The sequence below is a fragment of the Monodelphis domestica genome, chromosome 6 (genome assembly GCF_027887165.1).
Source record: "Monodelphis domestica isolate mMonDom1 chromosome 6, mMonDom1.pri, whole genome shotgun sequence".
NCBI classification, from domain to species: domain Eukaryota; kingdom Metazoa; phylum Chordata; class Mammalia; order Didelphimorphia; family Didelphidae; genus Monodelphis; species Monodelphis domestica.
Window position 1 is genome coordinate 74,394,125 of NC_077232.1, and position 10,312 is coordinate 74,404,436.

The 10,312-nt window shown below is 39.0% G+C and overlaps 1 long non-coding RNA gene across 3 annotated transcripts in view; it reads left to right on the forward strand.

Moving 5' to 3' along the window:
* The window catches only part of LOC103093166 (uncharacterized), a 71,876-nt gene extending 61,707 nt beyond the window's left edge, over positions 1 to 10,169 (forward strand). For 2 of the 3 annotated variants that reach the window (XR_469297.2, XR_008913100.1), the window contains exons 3-4: positions 4,773 to 4,906; positions 9,900 to 10,169. This is a non-coding gene — a long non-coding RNA (uncharacterized LOC103093166). Of the gene's footprint in view, positions 1 to 4,772; positions 4,956 to 9,899 lie in introns of all 3 variants that reach the window. The other variant, XR_008913099.1, reaches the window with a different exon arrangement.
* The last annotated feature ends 143 nt before the right edge of the window (positions 10,170 to 10,312 follow it).

Genomic DNA, 10,312 nt, shown 5'->3' on the forward strand with positions numbered 1-10,312 from the left:
ATACAAGTACATTTGTGTGGATATTGCATTAGACCTGCCTATAGAGCAGTGATGGTTTTTCCAGCTCATTGGCTGCTTTTCCTGTTGTCTGGCAACGGTGCCATGTTGTGGATGGTGCCAGGCACATCTGCATTGACTTTCTGGGCAGACTGTCTTTCAGCTGGATTATTTCAATTTTCTTCCATGGACTTCTGGTATCTGAGAAAATAAACAGAAATCTCGACCCCAAAAGAAAGCTTGTTGGGTCTTGTTAAATTAGAAAGTGGCTGAAAATATCTCCTTGTGTTTGGAGTTTGGGGCTTATCAATTCCTTTGAGCCCTTTTGAAATTGCTTGCATTTAGGCCATGGATTATCCCATTCAGCCCATGTATTGCTGTTACAAGCACTGTTACTCCACAATTGTTTTGGAATAGTTAGATATGCCCAATTATTTAAAAGATCTGTAATAACTTTGCATACTTTATCATTTTGAGCTTAATCCTAATAATCAGGAGAGTGATTATCTCCCATCACATGTTAGCTTTAAAATTTTTATACCACAGGGGCATGTTGTAATGCTTCCCTTAGTCCACAATGTTTAGTTTGGACACATGTTTGAAGTGCATGAGTGACATGATAACATTCACAGGATTTTGCACTGGTAGCTAATTTCACTTGTGTGCATAAAATATTGAGGAATACTGGACTTGGCACTCTGATGTGTCAGAGAGTGCAAGTGATCTGTGTCTGCTCAAAAGCAGTGTCCTCAAGGCCATTTGCCTTTGATAATGATTTCACCTTGGCTTTGCAATGAGGTCTATGTAGATGTTTAATTTTCACGTTTTGAACCAATACTCATAAAAGCATTATACCATAAATCACATTTGATTTTACCAGCTTGTGCTGTGATCTTAAGCAGTAGCCTATCTGCATGTAGCTTTTGCATCAACTTATACTGTGCATTTAACAATATCTGCTGTACCCTAAATAGATGCAGTAAGTGTAAGCATAGCAATTGCTGTGAAATTTTTATTTTTAAACTGTCAAATTTAAATTCATGACTGAAAGGATTTTGATAATATGAATGGAATTATCAATTTTACCTATGAGTTTTATAAAATTCTGTTGCCAAAATGGACCACCTAGTGCAAGTAATATTTGAGCTTGTACACTAGTAATTGGTTTTATACTGCAATAATGATCAGGATTGATATTTGCAATTTGAATAAGTGGTAGTGTTGCCCATTCTAAACCACACATAGGTCACTGTTACTGGTTTACAAATTAATTAATAACCTTAATAATTTATTACTGATTAACAATTTGAATCCTATCAGCACTGTTTTTACTTTGATGCCTTGCAATGCTGAGAATGTGTCTCATATTTAGAATTGATGCTATATTATTTTGATATTGAGTAATTTTAATTAATTTGCTTTTTGGATAAAGTGGCAGTAATGTGCTTTACATACAATTTTTTAACTTTATACAGGTTTTTAAATAATGGCTGCTAATTTTTATCCTTGTTGACCTTATGTCCTGTTTAAAAATTTAATGATTCCTACATCTTTAAAATTGGAATATATTGGAAATTTTTCTAAAGCATATGCCAATTGATGTTGGTCAATTAAAAATTTGCACTGATTTTTAATTTTGCTTTTGATAATATTTAATACTTGCCATAAAAACTTGTAACCTGAGGTGTAGATGCATTGCCTTCTATATGACATGATCAATTTATGAAACTGCTGAATTAAGTTTCCTTTCCAGATCCAAATAATTTTGGTAGTGAGTCACATGGTTGCAAGAGTCCATGAGGATTTACCTCTGAAAACCTTGATAAATTTGTGTTTATACCTTGGTTTTTGGCCTACAGTTATACAACAATTCTTTTTAAAATATTATTACAGATAAAATATCTCCTGTAGCATATGACAAAAGTCTTTCTCTGACTTTTTAACTTTAAAACTTTGCCTTATAAGAAATACAATTGGACCTTCTTATGTAATTTTGCCATGTCCAATCCAAATTAAGACAATTTAATTTTTTAAATTTTGCTTCATAATCATACCATCTTTTAGCAAAGATCTGTTTGAAAGACATAACAGGTTTATACCTTTACATTTAAATAATATTCCTCCTGTATTCTCTGGTGCTGCTTCAAAAGGCCTGTTCCTTTTAGAAATGCTAAACTGGTGGAGAGGTTTGCTGATAAGAAAGTCTTTTTGCTCTGTTTGTCCTCTTGAGAGCAAAATGTCTGTTTGCTTCCTAGTTAGGGCAAACATGTGCTCTGCTTCTTTTAAACTGGTCTTCCTTTAGGTGCTTAAGGAATAGTTTTCATGCTTTGATACGATCTTATGGTCCTTATGTGAGGGATCATCTCCTCACAGCACTTTAACCTTACTCTAGTAGCCCAAAGTGATTAAGGTTTGCTCTAAGTTTAAGCATTGCTCATTAAGCTTTCACCATTCACCTGTGCCGGGTAACTTCTGGTAGATGAGTGTTATGGCACAGAGTTACGATTTTTGGCTTTTTTCTTGCCTCACTTTTGCAATAAGCAATGTTTAAGTAAAGAAATTTCTTGCCATGAACTTATATTTAATTGATAAGCATGGTTTGGTTCTATGACTTGTCTGTGTTAGTCTTATCTAGCCCTGTATGCTTTAGCTAGAAGCTTAATACTCTGCTTTGGATTTCTAGAGGAGTCAGGATTTCAATGGCCAGAGGCTGAATTAAACTTCCGTTTGTACTATTGGAATCATTTCTAAGTTTTGTAGAAGAAACATTTCTACCTGCTTATTTCTGTAAATATTAAATGATCATAATACTACATTAAGCATGGGTGGAGGCAGAGGTTGACGTAGAATATTTCTGTCTGTTTCTGCAGCAACAGACAGGGGAGAGATAGCAAGGATAGATCAGTCAGCTGAAGAAAATGAGTTAAGTATATTGTTAGTATCTTTAGTGAAAGGAAGGGCAAAAGACTGAAAGATAAGTCAATCCTCCTTGTTTAATGTAGCATTGTAATTAGAATCCATGTGCTCTTAGCAGCAGGTAATATTTGTCTTAATTTCCAATCATCTGGTGTAAAATTTGTTGCTATAGAGTTTTGATCAGCTCTGTAATGCTGCGAGCTTCCCATATTTTTGCATGTTTCAGCACAATCTAGAAATCCTGCTTCTCCTTTGCAGGGGGCTCTCTGTGGCCTCCTTATTGCTGTTTTGGCTTGCAGAGTTCTGCGGGGGAGGGGGCGGGCTGCACAAGACAAGAAGCCTTAAAGGATGAATGTGGCTGAAGAAGACTGAAAGCTTCCGAGGAAGGGACTTCCTCTTGCATTTGGAAAGATTCTTCTACCTTATGATCGGGATGCTGAAATGGCTTTGCGTTTAATGCCCTTTGCCTAATTTCCCACGTTTTAAAAGGTAGAGGAGGGAGCAGTGAGCCAAACGCATTGAACGTCATGGCTTCTGCGCTTTTTAGAATGGAATCCTCCATAGTGAAAAGATTAGGAGAAAGTGTTAGACTTGCCAATGGCGCTCTCTCGGCCATCTGCCCTAAGAGATAGGTTTGAGCAGAGGCTTTTTCCTCCACAGGTGGAGGGACCTTCGTCATTCTGAGAATTAGGGTTAGACTGAGGCTTGGCTTTCCAGCACCTGTGATGCCTAAAGTCTGCACAGGTTGTGCCATCAAGGCCATCCTTGTAGTTTCCCAAGTATTCCAACTGACTTGTGATATTTTGTCTTTCTTTCTGATACTGCCTCGTTTTTTCTTTTACCCATCAGATCTCATAGCTGCACTTTGGGAATTCCCCTTGCTGGGAATTCAGGCTTTGCTTCAGTGCCTATTTAAGCAATGCTTCAGAGATCTCAATACCTTTCTGTTCAATCAGAGACATTAACCGTCTACAGTGACGAGTATATGATAAGGCTTATAGACCCGGTTCTAGATAATTTCTAAAATAAGAAATTGAAATAAAAGACGTTTCTCACCTTCAGAGGCCACCTGCAAGGTCACGCCTTTGTGATTCCGTACCTCAGTGATCGCTCCTCAAGTTGCACGTGCTTGAATGCCTGTGACAAAGGAATTTCGCTCCCAAATCCGGGGTGCCAAGTGTGGGGTTTTCCTTAATGGACTTCCCTGACCAGCAGGGTCCCACAAGGGAAGGGGCTCACCTTTGTGATGGGACCCGAGGAGAGGTAGGAACCGAGAACCAGGGTGGAAATGAAAGACAGGGACAAATCAGTGATTGGATAGGGCAGGCAATCCCTATGATTTTCCTTAAGGCGGAAAATGAGGATAATGGAATACAAGGTGGTTGAGGAGATTAAGATAGAGAATGTAGGCCGAGATGGTTACAGCCTCGGGGAAGGAGAAGGTCAAGAAGAGAGAGACATAGTCATTGAGGAGCCCAGTGGAGCTCCATGGAAGGGAGAAAGGCCAAGAGGAAGTTCATGGGATTGCCTCTGAATTTATTCATGTCCTGCTTGGGCGGTACTCCCAAGGACGTAGTAACCACATCACAAAGTATAGACAATTAAGATTGGGTGGCAAGGTGGAGGGAACACCTTTTGGGCGTGTAGGACATAACCACACTTTCCCGGGCAAGTCTCCGAACATGTTAATGGACTTGTGTTGGGCAATAGGTCTCGTGATCAGGTCAAGGTTACCTTCACAAAGCTTATCGGTAAAGCCTCATGCTTGGAGACACAGTAGTAATACAGTCATCTATATTTCATAGATGTGAATATGCTTGGGATGCTACAACTATGCTGGTTTTTCCTTCCCTTTCCAGGCAGAAGTCTGAGTGAGGAGGGCAGGCTCTCTGTGTATGGTGCTAAGGAATAAGGCTTTTGCCTGAGGCTACCTCTCGAGTCTCTGGAGCTTCTACTGTTTGCAGCCCTTCTCTGCTCTATCTCCACGCCCAAGGTCTGTGCTCTTCTGCCTGTTGGAGTCTCAAGTCTAGCTGCCCTCAGGGGTAGGTCTTTGGTGGTCTTAGTCAGTTGCCTAGGACCTAGGGGTGCCCCCTCCCTTGCTCACTGATTCTAGTGTGCACTGGCTCTGAGTCTAGCTCACTGGCTCCGTAGGTCGTGTGAGGGAGGGTAGATCAGCTCATGTTTTGGTGGAAGCTATTTCACCCCCTTATAGTGTGGAAATGCCCAAATCCCACATATCTTCAATGCTGTATTTTACTGTGGAGACTCTTTGTTCATATGAATTCATGTTTTTTAGACTTTTGAGGTAGTCTATATTGGTAGGCGATGAGGAGAGGTAGATCCCTGTGTCTAAGCTGCATCCATGTTTACTGGGCAGTTCCTAAGCTCTCTTTTAGTTCACTGTTTTTAGTGTTTGCTTCTTTGCACTGTTCCCCATCTAAAATATTGCTCACTAGCAACTGTATTGTTTTTGCACTATTTGTTGTAACTTTATCTCCATCCTTTTCCTCTCCTGTACCATTAGTTTTTGTTACCACTGTTCCATGTACCTCACACTGTTTTTCACTAATACTTTTGTGCATTTGTAACTCTTCCTCTTCCTGTTTCACTTTCATCTTTTATCTCTTTACCCACTATTTCATCTTTTACATCTTTACCCAGTGTTTCTATCTCTCTGCTCTTTCCCTCAACACCATTTTCTTCACTTCTTTTGCCATTGCTCTTTATTCCTTCCACCTCCTGTATATGGCTTCATAACTGACTCTGTTTGGAATTTCCAGAAGCAATAGCTGAATATTTTTACTTTGCCCCCTGTTGTATATTTTTCATTGTCTCAAAATCTGGGACTTGCAATCCAGAATAAGTGCTCATGCAAACATGTGAACAACAATTGTCATGTGATTGCTTTTGGTTGTAGCTATTGTAGTTTGAAATATTTTTCCATGTCCCTCTCCTGTCATTCTTTTCCTCTATTTGGGTTTTTAATCTACACGCCCTAACCATTTGTCCCACTTTACCACAAAGGAAAAATTTTGGCAAATTGCTCCTTTGCTGTTTCTGCCCTAAATCTCTCCTTGGTCCTTCAGGGGAGGGGGTTCCCTTTACACATAACTACTTTAGTGGTTATGTTTTTCAAGGTTGACAGGTTTAATCTAATCATTACAGTCATGGAAATGCTTTGCATCTGATAGCTTCTCTGCCATCCCCAGGCCTGGTGTGCCGGTACATCTACGGAGTCACAATAGGAGACAGTTTAGAACTGTAAGGGGACAGCTTAGAGCTGTTGGAGCTTATAAACAATCAAGGAAAAATACTTATTTCTTTTAATAAAATGGAATAATTAATCAATGGTTCTTCAAAGACAATTCAATAATCATACCATTGAGGTTAAGGGGTACTGGGAACACAACTCAGATTTAATATTAGACTGATCATTTTTCAGAGTTTACTAGGGAGTTTCCCACTGGCAAGTTACTGGTTTGTGAAGTTGAGTCACTGAGGCATATTGAAGCTTAATATACTTTTACATTTTGTATGGGCCTTTATGATTGATTTGTGTGTTGGCTCCATAAGAATAGGTTTCTGTGAGTGGGAAAGTTTTGGGCTTGGCCTGTACCTGCAGTTCACTGGAGATTATGTACCTAACTAAAAGTTAACCCATGATAGTCTTTTGGGATTGGGTTTGAGGGTCTGATCTTTTGGTGATGTTTTAGAGAATTAGGGTACAGGTATTTTGCTCTTGCATTATTCCTTCTGAGACTAGGGGGAATAGTAATCTTGTCCATTTCCTAGGTAAGGGGTATTGATGAGAGAAGTCATGAAAGGGGGACTGAGTGGACAATCAAATCTTGCCAAGGGCCACTCTGTGGCCTCCTTAACTACCACGTGTGACTCTGTCAAGGCATCCCGGCCTGATGGCTCGAGGCAGATCTCCTCCATGACAGGAATGAATACCGTTGGTGACACATAACTCCCAGGTTTATGGCTTTCAGGATATTTATTACCTGAGGACCCTAGATAATGAGTTTCTCTCTGTTGTCATATCTTTAAAAATTTTTTTTATAAACTTAACAAATTTTAATAAACAGACATTTCAATGTACAAAGAAAATAAAAGTCAATTGTGTATGAAATTCTAAAATGTTTTATAATGTTTATAATATACTAAATTCAACATAAGAACCAAACTTTTCAGCTTCTTGTCTTCTTCCAAACCTCTTTATGCTTTCATTATATTTTATGTCATTGATGCTTTTTTCTTTTATTGAATCATTATTACTATCATTTATGCTTTCTAGCTCCCATCCTTTCTCTCTCTAGGAGTATTCCATTTGAACAAATTAGTGTGGTTAAGCAAAACAAATCAACTCATTGACTAGAGCTGAAAATTGATGCCCCATTCTGTATTTCTGTACATTACCACTCTGCTAAGAAGTGGGGGACAGGGGGCAGCTGGGTAGCTCAGTGGATTGAGAGCTAGCCCTAGAGACGGGAGGTCCTAGGTTCAAATCTGGCCTCAGACACTTCCCAGCTGTGTGACCCTGGGCAAGTCACTTGACCCCCATTGCCTAGCCCTTACCACTCTTCTGCTTTGGAGCCAATACACAGTATTGACTCTAAGACGGAAGGTAAGGGTTTAAAAAAAAAAAGTGGGAGATATGCTTTGTCATCAACTTATGGTATCATAATTAGTAATTACACTCATCAAAGGTACTTTAAAAATAATTTTCCTTTATGCTACTGTTATCATTGTGTAAACTGTCCTGTCACTCTCATTTCACTCTACATTAGTAAAGAAAAATCTTTCTAGGTTTTTCTGAATCTACCATATTTATCATTTCTGACAGTACAATATTCTATTATATTCATTTGTCATAATTTGTTCCATCACCAAATATGGGCATTCTCTTTGTTTTCTAGTTCTTACAACAACAACAAAAAAAGTATTGCTATGTGTTTTTGTGCTGTTATACTTTTCAAGGTATTTTGAATGATTTTGATGTGGGAATGAGAGAGATGTTTTGGGAGAGAACCTTTAACGTAATATTTTGCTCCTTGAACAAATGCTTTTTCATAATCAACCATCAGAGCTAGTCAAAAGTGGAAGAAGCTGCCTTGTGCAGTATTGAGTTCCTTTCACTGGACTTGATGCCTTTATTGGAGATATAACAATGGAGATTTAAAAATGGGAGTTAGGCTAAAAAATCTCTAAAGTTCTATGGTTTCCCCAATTTGACAGGTTTAATCTAGACAACACTACAGTTCAACTCCTATTAAAAGCTTCAGTCAGGCATTTAAAAACTAATTTTTTCTTACTGCTATTTGCATCTCTCATGGATACCACCCCATTCCATCTCCTACTTCTCACATAGGATAAGGATAAGGAGAGACGCACATCTTACTTTACTCAAACACATTTAGATAAAAATGCTTATCACCAAAAAAAAATATGGCAACTCAAGCACAAATAAAAAAAAAATTCTTATTTATAACCACACTCTTTGTGGTGGCAAAAAAAAACAAAACTGGAAAATAAGAGGATGCCTTTAGATTGGGGAATGGCTGAACAAATTGTGGTATCTACGGGTGATGGAATATTTATTGTGCTAAAAGGAATAATGAACTGGAGGAATTCCATGTGAATTGGAATGACCTCCAGGAACTGATGCAGAGTGAAAGAAGCAGAACCAGGAGAACATTGTACATAGAGACTGTTACACTATGGCACAATTGTATGTAATAGACTTCTCTACTAGCAGCAATGCAATGATCCAGGACAATTCTGAGGGACTTATGAGAAAGAATACTATCCACATCCAGAAAAAGAACTGTGGGAGTGGAAACACAGAAGAAAAATAACTGCTTGATCATATGGGTTGATGGGGACATGATTGGGGATGTAGACTCTAAGCGATCACCCTAATGCAAATATTAATAATTTGGAAATAGGTCTTGATCAATGACACAAGTAAAACCCAGTGGAATTACTCTTTGGCTATGGGGGTGGGGGAGGAGGGAAGGGAAAGAACATGAATCATGGAACCATGGGAAAATATTCTAAATTAATTAAATAAAAAATTTCAATTAAAAAAAATTTCTCCTGGCAGCCACCCTGTGAGGTCAAGTGTGGCTTGGTGGCCAGCCACCATCAGAGTGGCTACATATGCTCCCCAAAGAGCCCAAGGATGAGGCAAGATCTAGGCCTGCTACATGGTCCATAGTCTAAAGACATAACAGGTAGCTGTCTCCTCAGCAGGACCTGTTGGAAGGGACTCTGAAATTGCCCATGGGTCTTTACCTAACTTCTGATTAACAAGCCAACAAGAACTCCAGCTAAATGGATTTCTGAGTTCAGACTTCCAGAGCTCACTCAGCTAAGCTGACCTATTGTGTTGAATCTGGACTGGAACAGAAAAGAAACCCTGCCTGTCATGCATCCAAAGGTCATTCTAGCAAACAGTTTCAAAATCCCAGATAACCCTGCCACATATATCAACCTTAAAAAAAATAGAACTACCAAAGTAGTTATGATAAATGTCTTTAATCAAGGTAGAAAGATTAATCTAGGAAGACACATAGAACCTCAGACCTGGGATTTTCCCTGCACTACACAATGCAGGGTGCTTATAGAGATTTTGGAGGAGAAGGGCTTGTGTCCTGTCACTCACTTGGGACCTGTACTAGTCACAGTCTAAACTGCCTGGGAGAGGCCTAGATGAAATAACCAAAGGCTGGGGTACCTGAGAGTAGCCTTGCTACAAGAAGAGAAACTGAGAAAACAAAAAAGCTCCTTAAGGTTTGATTATATCTGCCAGTCCTTTCTAAAGTAATCAAGCTGTTTTGAGGGTCTATGGTTCAGTCTGAGACAAGAGTCATTAAAGGGGTTTCTTATAGACAGGTTGTTAGGGACAAAGGTGAATTTGTAGTTTCATAAAATCATATTGTCATTCCTGATGGAATAATTGCAGTTTCTTTTGCTCTTTACAGTTACTCAAGATAGCCAACATTCTCCGTGGAGTCATACGTCACATTCTTACTGTAATTACCACTGTACAGTTCAGAAGAGTTGAGACTGAAGGGAGAATCAGGTCTTTGGTGCAATACTCGGGAGAAAAATTCCCACAATGAAAAGTCCACCTGATTACTCTGGGGAGTCCCATAAGAAGCTGCTTCAAGAGCCAGCCTACCTCCCCCAGTCTGTTCACTATTGCTGGTGTTAAGATTGAAATAAAGGTAAACTGAGGCACAAAATACCAACCATCATCTGTTTTAAAATTTATTTTATTTGTTGCCAATTACATGTTATAACAAATTTCCACAAAAGTTTTCCTAAATTATATGATCAAACTTCTCTCCCTCCCTCCCTTCCCTTTTCCTTTGTGATGCTGGCAAGGTGATTT